Source organism: Plodia interpunctella, chromosome 8 (assembly GCF_027563975.2).
Source record: "Plodia interpunctella isolate USDA-ARS_2022_Savannah chromosome 8, ilPloInte3.2, whole genome shotgun sequence".
In the NCBI taxonomy this organism is placed as follows: Eukaryota; Metazoa; Arthropoda; class Insecta; order Lepidoptera; family Pyralidae; genus Plodia; species Plodia interpunctella.
The window spans coordinates 5,905,399-5,915,093 of NC_071301.1; positions in this window are offsets into that span (position 1 = coordinate 5,905,399).

Below are 9,695 nucleotides of genomic sequence, written 5' to 3' on the forward strand. Positions count from 1 at the left end.
GCCGAGTTAGCCGACCCCGCTCGCCACAATGACCTCATTCATTCATAAATCGTCATTAAACGTCTTCCGAGGCTAAGGGTCCACAGATGACTATAAATTTTAGCTTATATCAAGTAATTTATGGCTAGTGACAGTTGAGCCCCTGATGAAGTGAGTTGGGAGTTATACGTTATAAAAATATTCACTTTTTAACACGTTTATGAATGGGTATAGGGTTTATTAATGTCACTTCTATTATATATTATTTTAAACATATATTAATTCAATGTTTCACTGAAAATATGTAGATTTTACTAGTATAGAGAAAAAAATCTACATGAATCAGAAATCATAAACTACATTTATCTATAGTGTGGTATGGAATGAACACTACGGAGGGTCACGGACTAGCTAAAACCAGAGCAGAGCATGCCTGAGCTCCATCAAGAAGTAGTTACTCCAAATTAATATATCCTGGCTCGCGCCGAGATTCCTAATATTATATTTAGACGTGACACGCGCTCGTTTGTATCAATTGGTCCCGTCTGCCCCTGATATACGGCCGACGCTACTTTAGAACAATGATGGCACAATTGCGCGATTACGCGGTTTATTTCCCCCCTCCCGCAACCCAGTGACTCCTGACTCCCTAATTGACAAATTAGCCTGCACTGATACGCTCGCATATAGGTACAAGCAACTACGCAATCACTAAACGTTAAACATCTCTGGAAATGGTCTAGACTGAGAATCAAATGAAATTCCAGAAACGATTTGCTCGACGACCAAAGTAACCTATTGAGAATTATCTTGATCTACAAGATTTATTATTTCAAAGTATAACTTACAGGAACCGTCAAAGTAATAGAAGATAGCTGGATAAATGGTCAGACGAATGATTCTCACATCGGGGACAAGCGATTACATTGCTCATTAATAACTTCTTGTGCGGCGCCGCTAGCCTCACTACTACAAATCAGTCTAATGAGCAGATCCCATGAAAGCCTTTTAATTTCCCATTTGGTGCGGCCACCTCCGATACCGCCTGACTGATATTAATATAGGGCCAGTCCGGTCGCCGGGTGCGCAGCTCCCGACCGCTCGATTACGGCCATTGCGAGGTATCGCGGACGCTCTCCAGAGTTATCTCTCGCTATTAATTACGCCCAGATATGCACCGGACAAGTTTTAATGCAACCGCTTCATTTGTTGCTGTGGTGAGACCATATCGAAGACGTTATAGGTGTGATAACTTTGAAGCTGCGACAGCGCCCGCGGATTACGTTCAGACACATTTCTCATTTAGAGATCTAACAATTCCAACTATGAGTGATACCTACCCTGCTCGCGGAAAATGCGATTCCTCAACATAACACCGATAGTCATCTAGACTTAAATCGGTTAGACGATTTACAAGCGGCGGGCAAACAGCTGACGCAATTGCGGTTTCTATTCAAAAGAAATCGGAGTCAGATCGGTGGCGGCCGCGGGCACTGCCAGCAAGTGGCTAATAACACCCCGCTAAGAAAATTGACGGCTGTTGCAAATCGAACGGTATCGTGCGCAATTTATCACTGTTTATTTCATTTTAGACTTCACAGGTGCAGGCTGTAACTAGTCTTTCATAAATTAGTAAATTATGAAAAGGACTTACGACTACAACCGCACATAGCTTGATAACCAATTTTGGATTTCCTAAAAACAGAAACGAATGGGTGCGAACTTATTATCCACTTACATGAATTCAGCAATTCAGCTCAGCCAGGATTCACTCTCTTCGCCTTCTTGTGAATAGAAAACTTCAAGGTTCGAAACTACTCCTGCCGATTGAATTTGGATACCGACCTGACTTATGTATTAGTTTTCATAGAACCCTTGCTTCTAATAATAAAGGAAAGTAATAATGGAAATCTTACCAAAATCCAACAATCAAAAAATCGATTATGTTCCGATGGGGATCATTTAAAATTTCATTTCGTAAAATTTCCTACGATGAACAACTGACCGTTATTCTGACATCATAACTCACGTAGTCACTTGTTGTCCAGAACCAGTCGGCTAAAAATAATTGTTTCAGATCAACGCCCTATAGAGGCTTTAACAACAACGAGCTATCAAGGCTTCAACAACGAACAATCTTGATGTTGTTATTATTATTGTAATTTATTTAATTCGATAAGATTTAGTGAATTAATAACACTAATATTTTAGACTAGCATCACTCACCCGAGTATGAATTGATCATATAAAAAAATCATATGCTTCTTTATATGATCAAACATCGGTACAGTGCAACTGCAATAAATTAAACTAATTTCAATAACTAGTCTCTATCTGTTTTAAGTCGAACAACACATTGAGCGCATAGCAGGACTAGTACTTATCGCCCGAGAAATGATTTATAGCCTAACTTGGATCTATATCTCAGACTCAACTGTAAACAAAACCTTCCACTAAAGTAGGTGACTTAATTATTCCGTCGTCATTGGACAACTTAAATCTAATAAAATACAATTTATTGACAGCTAATATCTCAATCAATTTAAATTGCGTAAAGTGTTTAATTAATAGTTTTGAAAAAAAAACTAAAGTCCAAGTAGTTATTCTTATAGATCATTATTTACCCACCCGACCACCATTGCGGGATTTTTATTCAATGTGTTAACTACATTGAATAAAAATCCCGCAACTTCAATTATTTTCTTAAAGTACACAATTACGTCATTGCTTTTGTACTTAGTTATTTTTGATTTATGAGGCTAGCCGACTTTATAAAGCCGAGTACACGATTAATGTTGTCTAGTAACTTGTTCATCTATCAATTTGTATCTACTTGATCATCGACTATTGTCCAAACAAAGCTTCTATCAGAAAAATAAATTTTTACTCTTTAACCGCCAACATCTTAGGTATATTAATAGCCAAATAACTACACTAGTTAATACATTATAACTTCATCATCTTAGAGTTAAATCTGTTAAATATCAAGGAGTTCGGTGCGACAAAACGAGCAACACCTAGGTGCTAAAATCAAAACGGCGCTTTGAGAGAAAGAAATATAAAAATTATGTGATGTCCACACTACGGTCTTGTCAGAACGAAACCTCGGACCCTCAATTAATGCTGACGATCAGAAGATTTCTGTTATACGCATTTGTAGGTGATTACATCTCGCATTGAGCAGCAGTTATCTGTCGGCTGATGACGTTAGACAGTGAAACCTGAGACCGCCGAGTATCCACTGCTATGACTGCAATAACTCAACACGATAACGCAGCGTCCAAACAACTGTTAACGACAAATAACAAAGATAAGCTAACGGCCACCTAAACGACCCAATCTAACATTCGATAATATTTAATAATTATTTACATTCATTTATCAGATGGGAAAGACGCGTGCGCCGGCCACTGACAACATCTCGTCGAGCTATCGCTAACATAGCATTTTGTGTGTTATAAAAATGTTGAACTACGAGGGTCGGGTACGTCTGTATTAATTTTGATCCCAAGAAACTGTATTAGTTAAAACTACGCAGATACGACTTCGAGCGGACACCTTATCAAATTATTTTCCTGACCATAGCACTAATGTGACCGTAAGGAAATTGTTTTCATCACCTTCACACCAATGTGACAGAGCAGCGAGATGGTAAGTCGACTGTGAAATTAAGTTTATAGGCAGCTAAACCTTTCTAAAATACCACAGCACCGTACATCACAGCACATACGTAAGTGAATCCAAATAACTGCTTATATTTTGACTACATAAGGTGCCTTCCTTCCAGAACGAAAAGCAAGCATTCTTTTTTCTCTTTCTCTTCCTTTCTTCTTGCTTACTTACAAAGTTTATATATATATATATATATATATATATATATATTGATATTTCGATTTTACTTATTTGCAAATATCCTTGGTGTGCACTCTTAAATCGATATGCAAACTCATTTCATTGTACTCATTGAAATATATTAAATTACCAATTATATCTCTTTTTCAACAATAATGCAAATTTCTGGTAATACAATTTATTATTTTAAGCTGTATCGGTGATCTTCATCTGAAAAGAATTTTTGTTTAGACTTGGGTCGATATTAAACTACTTATCTACATGAAAGACACGTCTACAGTTCTCACAATTTCTAGAGTAGGCATATTAAGCAATATAAGACTTAATATTCCATCTATGACCTTATCAAGACGTAGCCATTTGTATCAACCGTTAAATTCGATCAGTTAGTGGCTAATGCTTCGACAACTAATGCTTTCCCATCCGAAGCAATTTCTTTAATCTTGTATGGCTTGATTCGTTAATTTGTCGCATGTTTTTCATAAATTGATTTGATAATTTTTAGTCCAAAAGTTTAATTTGGTATAATTAAAATATTGCATAATGATATGTAATGAACTAAGTACCTATTTAAAGTTTACTTAAATAACAATTATGTCGTTATGTTTGTCATGTGACATCTATTTTCATGTAAATTACTTCAAATTCCATTCAGCTCAATGGCTGAGAGCAATAATAAAGTTTCCAATGGTAAGTGACGAGTACCTAGCGGTCACCACTCAGCTCGCTCTCTCTTAATGTCATAAATAACTTTGTCAATCTGCTAACTTAATAGCATAATTTATCCCTCACAGGACAACATAACGAGCCATGCCGATAATAAACCAGAAAAGCCATGAGGTGATAATAGCTGTCCGTAAATAATGATTCCTGATTACCGGCCGAGGTGTGGATCGGGCAGGTCGCTGTACAAACTGCACCGTACAGTTACCAGCACACAAACCCCCACCTCATTGCAAATCTGCAACTACTACCACCACATAATAAAAGTTTTGCTTTGCTGCTTTGCTGTGAAACTCAACTTGAAGTATACTGTACTCGAACTGTGTTCGATAATCGCATATAATTGATTGTCTTCCTGCTTGCATGTCGTTTGCTTGGACAAAATCTGACCTCAACTAAAGTAACGTACTCTTTATTACCGTTGTATCCAAAGCAACTTTATCTATATAATCTTTACCTTAAAAAAAACAAATATCTGAAAAATAAAAAATATCTAATATCCACCAGAAGAATAAGAAAGACTGTAGACATTTTCTTTTTTATCTAGGAATGTAAATTATAATAACAATGTCGCCATCCATTCATTATATACATACTTCTAAAACGAAATCATCGACTGTAAAAACTAAATCATCGGCATTAGTTCTCTTATAAAAATAAGAGCTAACTGAAAGTTTTACAGATGAACCTGAAGAAAATTATTTTAGCGGCATTATTAAATATTTATAGATTATGATGAAAAATTAGGATAATTCTAACTAGAGGACAACAACAGTAATGTTATTTTCCCCTGATATCCATTTATTTCCCCAATATCCCCAATACGAGGATGAGGAGACAACGAGAATAGACTTTCGATAACCATACCTTTGCATATAATTGATTGTCTTCCTGTTTGTATGTCTTGGGCAAAATCTGACCCCGACTCATGTAACGTACTCAGAATGCAATCTAGACTAATTAACGCAGCTCGGACACGGCGCATTGAGGATGTACCGATTAGAACCCAGCTCCCGTTAAGGAGAAACAATCACATCTCCAACAACGGATAAACCGGATTAGCTACGAGAGAATCTGTTCCATTTAAACGAGAACATTATTGCAGTCCACAATGCCATTGTTAGTTGCAAATTAAAGTTTCTGACATTGCCAAGGATAATATATGCATAAACATGAGGTAAGAGTCAAACAAATATTAGGTCAAGATTTCGTAAGGTATTAATATTAAGTCAGGTAAAGGTTGTAAAGCGTGTAGGTCCGTTACTACACAGCAATGCATGCCATTGCTGTGTCGAAGTAGGAGATCGGTGTGGCAGGGCAGCCGGCAGCGGCGACATCGCGCTACTCGGCTGTGTCGATGTGTTGCCCGATAGCCCCCGCTCCGCTACCGCACCATTTATTCATGGTGCAATAAATTCAAATTACCGGATTAACAATAGTATGGATACCATCTCCGCAGGCGATGTTTGCCGGCCGATACTGACGTTAGCTCCGTTTCACTGGGCACCGGCTTTATAAACATTAGTTCCCATGCATTTATGAATTCAACTATTTTCGTTAGTAACCTTAACTGTAATCTTGCTTTTACTAGAAAATAGTATGGTCTAGGATCTTTTGTGCTGCTCCAGTTATATTTTGCATTTAGCTGTTCTGTGGAATTTTATTTTTATATGATAATGTTGGAAGTTGAATGCAATTTAATAAGGTTCATCGTTTACAGAATACATTGGTATCGATAAACGTCTAGGCAGTTTGCGATTCGCTTTCGCAGACACATGATCATTGTGACGGTCAGCGCTCGCTCGCGGTCGGAGTGGCCGCGACGCGCGCGATACAGCGCAGGCCCAATGAAATCCTACACCGCGACGAATCGAACGCTGTCCTGTCACGTTTGAAAATTCTGCAATATTTCGCCCTTTTCACGCAGATATCCTCGACCCGTGTCTAAACCGCCGGACATGAAACACAATATCGCCTAGTGCACTCCATAATTTATACGCATCCAGAGCAAAAGCACTGTAGATTATTAGCTCGTGTGTAATCTTAAATTATTGTTTATCGCAAAACTTTCGCGTCTCTGTCTCTGATTGAATTATGTTTTTTTTAGACTAGACCTTCCCAACTTGTTTTTATTAGAAGTAATTACACTTACAAGTACTTAACTGTAACTTCGTGTATATGTTGCTATTTCGTGTGATGTGTGATTGTTTGAAACGATTTCAGTAGCAATATTGTTACCTAAATATATTCAAATGAATGCAGGCCATTAGTCGGCTGGGCCTGCGCCGGCGCATCATCAGCGACAGCGAGCATCAGCAGCATCCGGAACGGGTTTAATGTGTTACTATGTTTTAATTGGGATCAGACGACAGCGAGTGACTTGGCGCCACAGCTAGCGAACTGCGCCGTCTCATAAATCGTCATTGCGTAAATGTCGCCAACATTTCCAACTAACTGATGTACAATTAACGCACATAAAATCTGTCGAAAATCTTAATGTCGACATAATATAAAATTGTAACAAGTGAAGGAAAAAACAAGTCTACGCTTGAACGTCTTTGAGTGCTACGAGACGGTCTAGTAAAACTTATATGAGTCATATTCTTCCTACAGGCCATCAAATTACAAATTAATGATTATTAATTTTAATAATCGTGATTTTAAATTATCAGTTTTCAATGTAATAGATATTTCAAACTCAAATATGTTGACTACTGGCAACAGTCCAAGAGCCTATAAATAAAAAATATACCTATGCTTCCTTTGCATATTTGTCACACTGTTCTTTCTCTTCTATGACAGGAATATTATTATTTGATGAACTAGCTAGTTTCCTACAACTCGAAACAAGCAACCCGGAATGCCTGAAATGGTACATTTTGAAAGTTTAGTATGGTAATCAACATCAAACAAATCAACAAAGGTGAAATAAACAAATTGAGTTCACAAACCATGCAGGCATAAATCTTTTATTTGATGTTTGATGTAATCTGATTCTTTCTTGTTTCTGATGTACAAAAACTATTATTTGAATAATAAATACCTATGCTTACGATTTTGCCACCAAAACACTATTTTGTTCTTTTCTTTACATGACCGCGCTAAATAGGAGTGGTAAGTATATCTTTAGCAACGAAGAAGACGCGTAGAGGACATAGAAGCTCTTTGGTTCAAATAATCTGTAAAATATTTTGCATGATAGTAATTTGCGGGCGCATTTAGATCCGAGCGACGGCGTGTGAATACTTTTGTCGGTTGACGGGCGAGTGCGGCGGTGGTCGTCGCTTCAAGCGATTTATGTGCCGGCCACGATAATGGCCGTATTAATGGAAATTGACACCGATCCCGACGCGCCTCGCTCATGGGATCCGCCTGTTCCTCTTGCCCCATTTCCATCCACCCATTGGAACATCGAGAAAAACAGCAATGTCCAACATTATGGTACAAATTTTAACACAGACCTAGGGAAGGCTATCACAACTAAAATTTTGCCGTTGACCACAAACGAAAATCAACTTTAAACTATACTTCAAATAGCCGTCTTTATAACGACTGTGTAGGTCTGAATTTCGACAGAAAATTATTTCGACAGGGCCTCAATTTCCAAAAACACTATTTCGACTTAAATTGCTTAGAAAAAACACATATTCGACAAGCGTTATTCCAACAGAAACTACTTCGATAAGACACACATTCGAAAAATACTACTTCGACACAAGCGATTTCGAAATGCAGTTTTTCGGCAGATTTTATTTCGACAGAACTTACCTTCGACAGATTACTGCTCTGAAATGTGACAGAGGTATGAAATAAAACTATAAATAACAATCAGTCAGTTTAATTATAAGTAAGTAACAAATCTGTATAAAGTTTTATCATGTCTTCAGATAATTAACATAATATTGATAGTCAGGTATTTATTAGTAAAATCATCAATACGTTTTCATAATTATTATTAATTAGACAGGTGAGTAACGTACGCTATTCTGCTTATAAAAGAAACTGTATCCATATCATTTTTTAGGAGAAAATGTTTTTGTAGTCTATCGTTTTGCTAAAATATTTAAGGAAATCCAAGTAAAAGTTTTATCCGCTGATGCAAATCCAATTAGCGATTGGTTTGCAAAAAGTTTTGTGACTGGATCATATAAAAAAAAAAAAAACAAAAGAAAACTGCACTCCAGGTAACATATTTAAAAGTACCACCATCCTATCCACCAAAAATGTGGTCGGTTGCAGATTCCTGTGTCTGTCGAAGTAGTTTCTGTCGGAATAATGCTAGTCGAATATGTGTTTTTTCTAAGCAATTTAAGTCGAAATAATTTTCTGCCGAAATTCAGACCTACAGTCGTATATAACACGGCTTTGCTATTCATGAAAAGTCATAAACTTCATCTTACAAGCTTCCTATCTATATATAAAAGCGAAAAACACTCACTCACTCAGACTTAGAATACGCGATAAAAGAATAACTGAATTTTACATCGATTCCTTTTAAGAACCGAAAATCCGCGTGCAAAGCCGCGGGAAAAAGCTAGTATATTATATAAGGAGAATATTTTAACTACTATTGTCTCTCCTCTGGTGGAAATTGCAACTTCAGTGGAAGCAGTGCCAGGGAGCCATTGGGAAGATGGGACCAGGGATCTCACCGTTCTCGCCTCTTAAGGAAATATAATATTAACGCACTAATCATGATGTAATAATCTTGTCTTTAGATGTTGAAACGACCTGTCTTTATAACGATTACTTCGCTTACCAACAATATTAATTCATCGAACACCAGGGATCTCGATTCCATATTTATAAGTTTCAATGCCAAAGTTCCACATTTTTCTTAAGTACCTATACCATTCAATGAAGTATATGAAGATTGAACTAACCTAGTTATTTTATTGTTTAGATTAAATCTTGGAGGAACTGAGTCATACTTAGTGGTAATATCTTGGTTCATTTATTTGGCTTGGGTCTAACAATTCATCTCACAAAGATACCGCTTGCTTTCTCTACAAAACTATCCACTGTTATTTCTATTACAGGGATCATTACCTCAATGTGAGTTACGGCACCATCATGAGCTCCGACGGATAGTTCAACTGTCTCCCTAGCATTATTTATCGACGTATAATGGCTTCTAATGG